The sequence below is a fragment of the Coenobita brevimanus genome, chromosome 101, assembly GCF_032717465.1.
Source record: "Coenobita brevimanus isolate Jiangsu-jjx chromosome 101, ASM3271746v2, whole genome shotgun sequence".
NCBI lineage: Eukaryota > Metazoa > Arthropoda > Malacostraca > Decapoda > Coenobitidae > Coenobita > Coenobita brevimanus.
In genome coordinates, this window is record NC_137054.1 from 31,547,037 (window position 1) to 31,557,384 (window position 10,348).

The following is a 10,348-nucleotide window of genomic DNA, read 5'->3' on the forward strand; positions in this document are numbered from 1 at the left end:
ACTTATTTATTTATTTATTTATTCTTTCTCCGGACGACTTTATTCAACTTAGAAGCAGCACAGTTATTATGATTGTCACCGGTCTTCACGTCTTTCTTACCTACATCATTTTCAGTACATATGTTTAGTCTCTTTTTGCTATCTACAAATGACTTATTTCACCTAAGGAATAACACCACAGATATCTTGATTATTATGAATATAGTGTTACAATCATCTATATATCTATCTATTGCCAAACCCCTCAATCCCGTAAGGGGTGGACACAAACAAATCGCCTCCATGTCGCTCTGACCCCGGCGATTTCACTGCCCTTCTCCCAGCTCACACTCCCCTGTCTCATATACCTCTCCACTCCATCCCTCTACCTCAACCTCGGCCTCCCCCTCCCTCTCCCCCCCCCTCCACCTCACTCACATACACTCTCCTTGTCAGTCTCTCACTCTCCATCCTCTTCACATGGCCAATCCACCTTAATGTGCTTCTCCTAACGCTTCCTATCACATCCACATCCACACTACAACACTCCTTCACTTCCTTATTTGTCAGTCTGTCTATCCATGTGACTCCACATGCTCCTCTCAACTAACTCATTTCCACTGCTCTCACTCTTGACTTCTGTCCCTCCAACAATGTCCATGCTTCACTTCCATACATTAGAGTTCCTATCACAATACTGTCATGTAGTAGCTTTTTCACTTCCATGCTCACTTCCCCGTTTCTTATCACTGCTTTCAAGGAGCCAGCAACCTTTCTTCCCTGCTGCACCCTTTCAAGCACTTCACCCTCTAAACTTCCACCCTTACTCATCACATTACCAAAGTACTTAAACACACTCACATTCTCCATTTCCTCCCCATCTAATCTCACTGTACATTCATTGACTTCAATTCTCTCAAAGACTATCACTATACTCTTCCCTACATTCACCTTTCGATTCCGTTTGTTACACACTCTCCCAAACTCATCCATCAAGCCTTGCAGCTTCCCTTCGTCTTCACTTAACAACACAGTATCATCTGCAAACAACAGTACAAGGAGTTTCCAAACACTCCCCTCTCTCACTAGGGCTGCTCCAAAAATCCAGTGCCCTACCTTGTATCTCTTTTATAACCCCATCCACATACAGATTGAAGAACCATGGAGACATGACACAGCCTTGTTTCAATCCAACCTTCAAATATACAAATTCACCCAGTTCACTGTCCACACGCATTGCAGCCTTAGCACCTTCATACATACTCTTCACAGCCTTCCCATCTACTCCATATATTCTTAATACTTTCCACAACCCTTGTCTATCCACCCTGTCATATGCTTTCTCCAAATCCATGAAAGCCGCATACAACTTCTTTCCCTTCTCTAGAAACGTTTCCACGAAAGATCTAAGAATGCATATCTGATCTACACAACCTCTTCCCTTCCTAAAACCTCCCTATTCTTCTGCAACTAATTCCTCTGTTATTTCCCTTACTCTGTCACTAAGTATCCTACCATATACTTTTCCTATTACACTAAGAAGGCAAATGCCCTTATGATTACCATACACTTCTTTTTCCCCTTTTCCTTTGTACAGAGGAATAATTATGCCTGACTTCCAATCATCTGGGACTCTACCTTCCTCCCAGGCCAATCTGCACATCTTCCACATCTAGTCTGTTACTATCTCTCCCCCATGCTTCGGCATTTCACCAAATACTCCATCAATTCCTGGGGCTTTCCCCATTTCAACTTCCTTCATTGCTTCCACAACTTCCATCCTAGTTCTCTCAAAACATTTCAGCTGGAGTGCTCCATTTATATCATATTATTGCAGCTAGTGGTCGATTTTATTCAACCTTATGCAACAGAGGAGCCTAGTCTAAATTAGCTCTAACAAACTGTCCTAACCTGCCCTAAGCCAACATAACCAAACCAAGTCCTCACCAAGCCTAACCCACTCCAGTGAGACTAACCAAACCTGACACTAACCGAGTAACTTTGCCTCACGATGACCGTCCTGGTAACACTGTATACAGAGGTGGCTCCGACACTCCCATAAGCTTCATAATTTCCAAACACTGTGGCACTGAATCATCATAAATATTTAGCCTTAATACTCATGCGCGGCTGTACCTAAAACATAATCGAAAAAAGCCCCGAATTCCATGTTATTTTTTCTTCCTCTTTCTTATACCCCTCTAACTTTAAAACGATCACCTTGTTTTTTGCATAGAGGGGTCCCATTCGTCACTGGATATGAACAGTAGATATGGCTCGAAAGTGCTCAAAGGTAATAGGTCGCGAAAAGGTCAGCTTTTACAGTTTTTATCCGATTTACAACCTATTTTGTAGATGAATAAAGGGTTAGCAAAGGCGATTTCTTTTTCAGAATGATCAAATATACAGGTCGCAAGACAAGAAGACAAAGTCGAGCTTTCTACTCTTTAACTAAAAAGAAAAAAAAGTCAATTCGGACGAAACGTGATGGAAGAGTAGGGTCAGCCAAAGATTAAATTATTCTCGTTTGAGAACAACAGGTCAAAGTCAAGGACACACAGCAAAGTCAGTTCAAACATTTGTGTCCAATTTTGAAAAAAATGTTCGAGAGGTTAACGGTCATGCAAATATGACGTAATTATATACTGACAGCAATTAATTAAAGGTTAGTGTTAAAGAGCAAGGTCAGTATTTCGGCCACAGGGTAGTCGTAAAGCGCTAGTTTTGCGCTCTCTGTGTTCTTTCTTGTTATTATATGAGATTTTACTAAGTTCAAGACAGACTTTTCGAATGGGAGCCTTCATTAACCTCTTCACTACTAAGACACTCTAAAGTCGAACAATACACAAAAATCTTCGGAACTTTCATTTGCAGAAGCTTTAAGATGCCAAGGAAACTAATATAAAAATACATTTTATAAAATGTTTGAAGAAGTTTGGATGGCAATGCAAAAAAATAAATAAAATAAACGAAACATGGTTGAGGCAGAAAAAAAAAAAGTACCATCGCTCCCTACAATTTTTTATATCCAAAACGTGCCATTATGGTGCAGGATGCGTGCACACGAATTAGGTCACGATACTGGTATAACTATTGACCAATGATGCAACGAATAAGTGAGTGGAAATATAATAATGATGATAATAATAATAATGATAATAATAATAATAATAATAATAATAATAGTAATAATAACAAGAGGGGCACCCAGTGGAGCGCCTTTCTCCGGCAAGGGCAACATAATTTCCAAATCACTCTTCATAACGGGTTATTTCTTCTCATCATTGATTAGGGTTTCACAAAGAAATGTTTCCGGATTTAGAATCTGTAATACGATTCGCATCAGTCCCACAAGTTAATCGACTTTTCCCTGGGACATGGGCTATCTACCCACCAAATTTGGTCCAAGTTTCTCCCTTAGCTCTTGAGTACTCATGCTAAGAGACAAACAAGTAAACAAACAAACTAACAAACAAACAGGGGTGAAAACATACTCCCCTTGTAGGAGAAAGTGATAAAGGTGATGGAAGATGTAGGCAGCATCACACTGAGTGAGTGGACGAGGGTCCCCACCACCTACCACCAAACTGTAATTATGTTTAAAGTACTGAAGAAACTGTCTGTGGTTAGACTGGGATAGATTCGACAAGATAAATATTGTCAGGAAACGATTTGAGAGCGATTATTTTGTGAACAGAAATGCTTAAAGTAGTGATATTTGCGGGTGGGGAGAGAGTTGGGTAGTGCTGGACGAATGCAGGTTAGAGTAGGCCAGGTTAAGTTAGGTTAGGTGCTTTTTCTATCAGATCTTTACCCTCTAAAACAACTGGTCTCTGTCTGTCTGTCTCTCTCTCTCTCTCTCTCTCTCTCTCTGTCTCTCTCTCTCTCTGTCTCTCTCTCTCTCTCTCTCTCTCTCTCTCTCTCTCTCTCACTCTCTCTCTCTCTCTCTCCAGTGCTGAATAATGGAGATACTCGTTGAATGTATTGACAAAAGAGGAAAAAAGAAGGAAGGAGGAAGATAACCAGAGAGAGAGAGAGAGAGAGAGAGAGTGGGGGCAATGTTGGGTTAGGAAATATTGTAAGAAAGGAGGAAATATTCAACCTACAATTTAATTACGCCTAACAAAGCCTTGTCTAACCTACTGTAGAACTGTCCAGTCCAGGAAGAGTCAGCTATCCTTCCTCTGCTGGTAGACGATTCCGGGTAACAAATGTAGTGTACGTTCAGACCTTTACCTAAAGTATCATGGTGGAGGCACTTCACCTCAAGCTTCCACCAGTAATTCTTTGTAAGAAGATTTAATAATAAGTATAATCAGAGACGCAATTAACAGCGATGTAATCTGTGTAAACTCAAAGTTAGAACAAATATAAAAACAAATATTTGTACATAAACAAGGTAAGCAATAAAGCGAAAGCGAATTGTTCAGTTATAACAAAAGGAAACGAGAAGAAGGAGAGCAATTAAACAAAGCAAAAGCGCCGTTAGATCAAGGGCAATAAAAACAGGAAGAGCAATTACCGAAAACAAAAAGGGCAATTTAAGCATACAAGGTAATGAGATTAATGAAACAAAGAATCAAAACAGTACTTATTAGAAGAATTAAAGTAAAATAGTATTTATTAGAAGAACAATAGAAACATAAACTTAGCAAAATGTACGAACAAAAAAGAGTAAAAACTAACTGTGCACGTGCGCACTAACATTACGTTGGAAACAGTGTTGAAAATTTGTGCAGGGCCTCCGCATGGGGGGGGGGGGAAGGGAGGATACTACTTTCTCGGGGCCAGGCAGTTTGGGGGGGCCCGTGACGGCAGCTTGTTAATTTATTTTAATGTTTTTTATCAGAGAATATAAAAAAATGTTCGAAGGATGCTCAAGGGGCCCACGCTCCACTCCCATTCTACCATTTTTCAACAATACAATAAACTGAACGGGATGGCACAATCCACAAAGACGTTATCATGATTTCAATGAGTTCTTCCGGCCACATGGACAGAACGAAACAAGAGCCGGCGGCAGAATGGACATTGTAAGTGACCTCTTTAACCACTTGTTGCGCCTGATTTTGTATCCTAAAAACAATAAGCTATGCTTGTAGGATAATATGTAAGCTTGTGTTCGGCATAGCATGACAAAAACAATGTAATACAGAAAGGGATCGTTGGTAAAAATCAATAGAATGAGAAACAAAACTGATGCCCGCTCGGGCCTCTCCATGTCTGTGACGTCAGACGGTCACGGGCCTTAGTAGGGGTAGGACGCATCTTCGCTCATCTGTAAAGGTAATTGGTGTACGATTTATGTACTTATCTGTTATAATTCTAATATTCTTGCTATGTATTACAGTATAGAGGGATCTGGAGTTATGAAAAATTTATTGCTGAAAGCCTGATTAACGTAGTGTACCTCCTAATGAAAGTAAGTTCTTGGCATGTGTAACTTTTTCCATCCTACTTAATGTAACGAAATAATAATATTTATGATGGTGCCAGCACCATATCTGGGGCGAAATTTGGTTGGGTTTAGGATGCGTATTCCATATCCAAGAGAAAGAGAGAGAGATCAGTATCTCATTAAACTTGTCATAAGTTTATTACGCAGCGGGAACTTTCGCAAATTCGTCCTAGACAAACACATCCTTTAGCAGTTAACTTTTAAGATGACCGTTTAAACTTTGAACGAGGAATCCTTTCAGGCTCTAGATAGCTGTACATTGCCTGTCACAGTTGCTGAGTCTGAATGCAGTTTCAGTAAACTGTCCAGTATAAAGTCTCACATGTCACCTACAAAACGGATAAATAAAAAATCGCTACAGAAGTAATCATAACACCTCCCACACCTGTCAACACCTCGAAAAAGGTACTGAAATAATTGACCGTGGAAAAAAACACACACACACACACACACACACAAGTTGACTCATGTTTATGGAAGCACTTTATATTTCCGAAATGAAACCTGCAATCAACTTACAGTTGGAAGATTTGCAAGTCCTTCCAGCATGATCACAAACATCAGTGGGACAGCTCAATCCACCAGTGAGATAGCCACACACTTTCCATCGCGTGCTCTTGGCCGGCCAATCACACGGTAGCATGTGTCGGAATCCCCTATAAAATAAGTCTCGCTCCACCTGCCATCAGAATGGTCTGAAGATGTTCCCAGGAAGGAACGAAACATCGCCAGGTACACTGACATTTGGGCAGCTACTGAGAACTCAAAATGAAAATCACCGTAGCTTAGCCCGACGCATGGAAAGCCTTGAGTAGAAATTAAATAATGCAGGAACAGGAGTTGCATTCAACTTCAGTTGCTTACAAGAAAATATCTTACATGGCTACACACACACACACACACACACACACACACACACACACACACACTGTATAAAATATATATATATATATATATATATATATATATATATATATATAGATAGATAGATAGATAGATAGATAGAGTGACTGAGAGACATAAAAAGACAGACAGATAGAGTGATAGATACAAGATGTCCAGGGAGGAAAGAGCATAAGTTTGGAAAATGGTACATGTTCTAAGCAAAAATTCTACTATCTATCTATCTATCTATCTATCTATCTATCTATCTAGAGAGAGAAAGAAAGACATATTTACTTTTCTTACGAGAAGAGACTTCCGATACATTTGTTCTATATACTCACCCTCACCAGTGCCATCACAATGGTGGGAGTTATTAGGATCTAAATAGTAAAATTTAAGGGCTGTTGGCGACCAGTCCTTCGTTGGAGTGTTCCAAGTGGACCGCTTGACACTGGAAATGGGATTCGAGGATTATAATTATAAAGAGCTGAACAATTAACATGTAAAACTCATCAAAACCATAATGTCACTACCTTTTAACTTTGGAACATTACATACTTCCGACACCATGCATAAAAACATGGTAACTCAGCACACACACACACACACACACACACACACACACACACACACACACACGCAGTCAAAGCCTATGAAAGACGTGGTCAGTAGCAAGTGTGACTTTGCTGTTTATTGGTTGAAGGGCAAGCGGCAGAAAAGGCTTAGTGGTCTATCCATTAATTTATTTATCCTTCCATCCTTCAATTTATCCATGACTTGCTCAATGCCCCATCCATACCTCCATATTCTATTCTACTTGTTCGTCTTTCTTTCAATCGGTTTCTTCATCTATCACCTCAGCCCAGTCTATCAATGTGTCTGTTTCTCTGCCTATTAGAATATCCATCCATCTGACTACCACAGATTCAGTCATGGATCATAAAACCATCACTACATCTACAAGTGTATTTTCTCATTTATCCTGCTGTCTGTCTACCACCCCATCTAACTACCCGTCTATTTAAATACCAATCTTCCTTCCTTCAACTCACCATGTAATCCATCCTTCCATTCTCAATCTTCCCTCTAGTCTACAGACTCCTAAATATATCAGCCCATTACATCATTTGACACTTAAGGCAGACCCCGCAGTTTATCTGTCCATATCTCCACTACTATATCCACCAGTCTAACCCATCTATCCATTACACTCCTTCACCACACGTCCAACCGGGGTCATGAAATCCATGCCGGCAACAAATTGGTGCACTACTATTTTCTCGATACCACCTACGATCGCAGCCTATGTTGACGTTTCAGGTTTACCAAAGGCCTCTACTTGTACTACTCGCTTAGAACGTCTGCGCACATGCTTCTCACGCCACCACAACTACCACAATTACCACCACCATTGCCACAAATATTGCTTTGGGCGCGGCGAAATCACCATCTTTATGTATAAATATCTTTTATCCTGGACGGAATTCAATTGTCATTGATCTGCTGAAGTGACCACTCTTTCTACAACTACAACAACAACAACTACTACTACTACTACTGTCGCAGTTATCAACATATCTTTAGCTCCTATCCATATACTAATCAGTTTTTTCCATCTAACAGTTCATTAATAACCCCCTCCCCGTTAGCTCTTATCAAGTAATTTTTGTTTGTCCATCATCCTTATAATTATCATCATCTGTGACTCAATCTATAAGTCCTTTATTACTCGGACACAGACGTCCACACTGAAGATGTGGAACGTGTCTGAGCTCGTTGGGTGCGAAATTTGACATAAGCTACTAGTAATATTTCACGCCTTAATGCTGTTCGAGATCTCTCCAAATGGCAATAGTAGCCCACAGAGATCTCCCCAAATGGTGAGGGATGTTTTTTTACACCCCAGCCTGTACTACAGTGGCCTACAGAGATCTCAAATGGTGAGGGATACTTTTTTACACCCAAACCTGTACTATAGTAGCATATAGAGATCTCCCTAAATGGTGAGGGGATACTGTTTTACAGCACACACTGAACATTTCTTAACACTCTTAAGCGAATCTCGGCTGAAGGAAGTTGTTCTCGCTCTCGCTCGGACAATAACTGTCATATTTCTCCACACGGACTTCATCACCCCAAAATCATCTGAATTATCATAAGACCCAATTTACCACAATTACTACAGCTACTAGCTACTGTTACTACTAACATTAACAGTTCTACCATGGTTGAGAGACTATGATTACAAATTTCATTTAAAAAAAAAAAAATCCCACTCATATCCAACTGATCTTACTGACGCAGATACTCAGTTACAACAACTCCAGAGATTACAACAACTTGCACAGCTTCCAACATTGCTAATTATAACGACTGACATGTCTACCATCACTAATTTCACAATCATCATATTTTTCTTTGTGTGCCAAGGCTATTACAATTACCATAAATTCAAATTCAGCTAGGCCACCACACAGAACAATCCTAATCACACTAGACATTAGCAAAGCTTTTGATGCTATCCCCCGCCACAACGTCACAAACAAAATACTCAACACAAACATACACAATAACACAAAAAGATGGCTGGCAAACTACTTAGCAGGCAGATGTGCACGCGTAACATTTGCTGGTCAGTCTTCTAACATCAGAAACTTCACAAACGGTGTCCCCCAAGGATCTGTGTTGTCCCCTACACTCTTTAACCTATACATGCACGACGTACCCACACCCCACACACCACAGATACACATAGCTTCCTATGCAGATGATATAACACTTACATATACGCACCAAAACGCAAACACAGCTGCACACATCATTCAACCTTACCTCAACACACTACACGAATGGTTCACCACAAACAGGCTCAAAATAGCCCCAGCCAAATCTACAGTGACTCTTCTCACAAACTGGACAGCAGAACACAGTCTCATCTCACACCTCACCATAAACAACACTCCCCTACCACACACACACTCGCAAAAAAAAAAAAAATCCATGGTGTAACATACAATACATCAATGTCATTTAAACAACACATCACAAACATTAAAAATAAAATAACACCAAGATTCAATGCTTTGAGGTCACTTGCCCACACAACATTCGGACTCAACAAAGAAACCACCACCACAATATACAAACAATACATATTTTCAGTGATGAATTATGCAAGCCATGCCTGGGCTTCTAACCTCACCAAAACACACTACAACACACTACAGACCATACAGAACAAGGCCCTAAAAATAATCACAGGCTGCACAGCTACTACACCCACAGACCACCTATATCAAGAAACCAAAGTCCTCAAAGTCAAGGATCACCTAGACATGAAAGGCACCCAGTTTCTTGCTGCAGCCTCCACAAACCCACAACATCCACTGCAGTACATGGCAGCACATCCACCCACACCAAGAAACATCAAAACAACACCCAGCACACGATACCATACACAAATACTGTCATCTCTACCCCCTCGCCCACCTCAGACCAGCTTCCAGAAGCCTATCCACACTCAGATCACTCGCTGCTCCATTCAGTCATTTAAGGACAGCACGCAGCAGCATGCACGGCCTCCTGACATCCACCCTTCTGAATTCTATCTTCCTCGTGAGGACAGGGTCCACTTGGCCAGGCTGAGATGTGGGCACCATCCAGCCCTCTTAAGCTACCAGAGGAGGCTGGATGACTCCGTCGCTGATGCTTTTCCAGGATGCAACACAGCACTCCATACTATTAAGCACATTATGGAAGACTGCATTGCACACAATCACCTATGCCAACAACACAACATACACTCTTTGAGAGCTCTGTGGGAAAGCCCGGTCTCGGCCATGGCCTTCCTAAGGGACTCGGGGCTGTTCGGCCAGACTGCCTAGGGAACAACAACTACTACTACTGCCATAAATTCAAATTTATATTTAATTCAGACAATAACATCAAGTGAATCTACTAACATTGTCCCTGTTCACTGCGACTGACAAGGCTACACAAATACCACAACCATTTTTCTTCCAAACG